This window comes from Panthera onca, chromosome B3, assembly GCF_046562875.1.
Source record: "Panthera onca isolate mPanOnc1 chromosome B3, mPanOnc1 haplotype 2, whole genome shotgun sequence".
In the NCBI taxonomy this organism is placed as follows: domain Eukaryota; kingdom Metazoa; phylum Chordata; class Mammalia; order Carnivora; family Felidae; genus Panthera; species Panthera onca.
Window position 1 is genome coordinate 131,834,422 of NC_138344.1, and position 2,988 is coordinate 131,837,409.

At 45.4% G+C, this 2,988-nt stretch overlaps 1 non-coding gene across 1 annotated transcript; it reads right to left on the reverse strand.

The window, feature by feature from the left end:
- Positions 1-2,368: 2,368 nt before the first annotated feature.
- TRNAK-UUU (transfer RNA lysine (anticodon UUU)) lies at positions 2,369-2,441 on the reverse strand. The gene has a single exon. It is a non-coding gene; the product is annotated as a tRNA-Lys (tRNA).
- Positions 2,442-2,988: the final 547 nt, after the last annotated feature.

Below are 2,988 nucleotides of genomic sequence, written 5' to 3' on the forward strand. Positions count from 1 at the left end.
ATTGAATCAGATCATCCTTTGACACACTAAACACCATAGCCTATTTCTTTTATGATAATGTTATCATTTCTATTTAAGTGATGGCTTCCTAGCGGTCCATCAGCATTCTGTGCCTCTGTGCTGCCAGGATAGAGGTCTCTAGTCACATGTAGCTTTTGGGTATCTGAAATGTGGCTAGTGAGCTTGAGGAACTAAATTTTTAACTGAACTGAGACATCTTGGGAGTGTGAAAAATACATCAGATTCAAAGTCTTTGTACGAAAGAGAACGGAAGATACCCCGTTACTGTCTTATATTTTCCAATGGTAGTATTTCAGATCTATTCCATGAAGTCACATGATTAAAAATAATTTCATTATCTCTTTCTACTTTTTTTAAAATGTGGCTACTGGAAAACTTAAGATTACCTATGTGGCTTGCAGGGTATCCCTGCTGAGCAGCACAGCTCTGGAAAGCCTAGGGCAGGATCTGGGTAATATTATCCACTTTCAAGGTAAAATCTCCAAAGCTGCAAATGGTAACATTTGATCAGACTTGGAGAAGGTCTCACAAGGATGGTGATTGAAGTTTGGGGCATTTAAGTTTTCTTGCTCTTGATTCACCTTTCGGGTTTTCTCTCAAACCTGTAACTAAAAACCAAGCGAAAAGCATCTCATTTATTCCACAGACTGATCTCCAAATCTTAACTAAATAGCCACTGCTGCTCTGTATTTTACCCAACACGCAAACACGCACACACACACACATCCCTACGGGGACCAACATTTTCCCATGTGTAAAGCGACATGCCTGATTGCTGGATTAAGCAATGGAAATTAATTATTACAGTAATTACTCGGCCACTAAATATTTGAATGCCAGGCCTGACACAGTGTCCTGGGAATCACCTTCAGTTTCCTGAATGCATTAGTATCGACAGGGCGGCAATGTATTTCAAGAACACTTCTTTTGCATCTCACGAGCGTAAGCCAAGTGTCTTTGCTGTGCACTGTGCCGCAGAAAAAAAGACAGCTGGTTTTTGGTACCCATCTCTGCCAGCCAGGAGAACCTCAAACGCCAGAAAATGAGAATCTTTAGTCTTCAAGGTGACCATTCAGTAGCTAGTTTGGCAATGGTAGAAACCATAGGGTAGCTAGGGGGACAGCTCCCACCCAAGCCACTGTCTGTGAAAGAAGGGATCTGTTGCTTGAGAATTCTGGTGCTACCCGAAGACTTGCCAACGTGCCTGGGGGCCATCCCATTGGATTCCTTCTAAACCATCTTTTCTGTTTTTTCCATTGTACCCTTGGTACCACCTTCTCCCTCCCCCACTTTCCCCCCATCATCTGCCTTCTCCCCTGAGGCCAAATCTATTCAGAATGGAGAAGAGGTTTCCTTTAGTGAGCATACCCAGGTCAAGACCAAAAATTTCTTTTTTAAGTTTTATTTATTTACTTTTGAGAGAGAGAGCACACAAGTTGGGGGGGGAGGGGGGGCAGAGAGAAGGAGAGAGAGAATCCCAAGCAGGCTCCTGACCATCAGCTCAAGGAGCCCGATGTGGGGCTCAAACTCACAAACCGCGAGATCTTGACCTGAGCTGAGCTCAAGAGTCGGACGTGTAACCAACGGCACCACCCAGGCACCCGAAGACCAAAGGCTTCAGAAAACAGTTCTACAGCATGGGCTGGGCCCCCTCCCGCAGGAAAAGCTGTCCCACCTGTTGGTCACTGTCTCCATTTCTCCCGTGGGGAGAGGCGTGTGATGGTTGACGGAGCTGGTGCTGGTCCTGACTGTGCAGAAGTGTGGATTAACCCTTTTGGCCACGTGTTCCTTTTGCACCATGGGGTAGGGTTTGAGCTCGATGGCAAAGTGTGTGTCCGCACAACTTTTGACACTTTTATTTTCCATAAATCAGTCAGTTAAAAGACCATCTTAGGATGTCCAGGGTCTCCAGGTAATTCTCCCTGACATGATCTTATTGCTCCTGCTTTAAAACTGTCAGTTCAACTCAGAAAACTCGTAGGCTGCATGTCAGAGGGTCTTAAAGGCGGTGGCTTCACTAAAATCCAGACGAGAAACTCCAATGTGCCCAAATGTCTGAAAGGCTGTCCTAACTCATCTAGAGTTTGCATTCTGTAGGTCAGAGCCAGAACTCTTTTTATCTCCAAAACAACGAGTTCCTGTAAGGAACTACGCAAGCCCAAATGCTACAGTGTTACCCCAAATGATTCCTATTCCTCTTGAAAAGTAGCATCATCTATTAATAAAAAGAAATTAATAACAATTAATAGCCGTAGGCAGTTTCTTTTCAGATACTGTATTACACCTTAGAATTTTACTTTATGTAACCCTTATATATTAATTCAAACTTTGTTTGAAGTAAACTCTGCACCCAACATGAGGCTTGAACTCACATCCTTGAGATCAAAAGTCGCATGCTCTACCAACTGAGACAGTCAGGTGCCCACAAAACATACTTATTGAGTCACTCTAGTCTTGACAAGTCCCTCCCTCACGGAGCTCCCATTCCATCACCACGGAAAGGTTTCTATCTATCACCGTGGAAAGGTTTTTTTTTTTTTTAATTTGTTTATGTTTATTTATTTGAGAGAGAGAGAGAGACAGAGCATGACTGGGGGAGGGGCAGAGAGAGAGAGACAGACAGACAGACAGATAGAATCTGAAGCAGGCTCCAGGCTCCAAGATGTCAGCACAGAGCCTGACTCGGGGCTGGAACTCACGAACCGCGAGGCCATGACCTGAGCCAGAGTCGGACACTTTACTGACTGAGCCCCCCAGGTGCCCCACCATGGAAAGATTTGAGGCAGGCACAGAACAGTGCTCTGTGCCATATCCCCTCTACCCACCTCCGTCTGCAGCCGTGGCTGGGATGCACAGCTCCCTACCTCCAGTGGCCTCTTATTTGAGGAATGAGGGAAGGAGAGGCCTTATCCCACAAGAAGATGAAGCCTGGAGGTGCCTGGGTGGCTCAGTCGGTTAAGTGTCTGA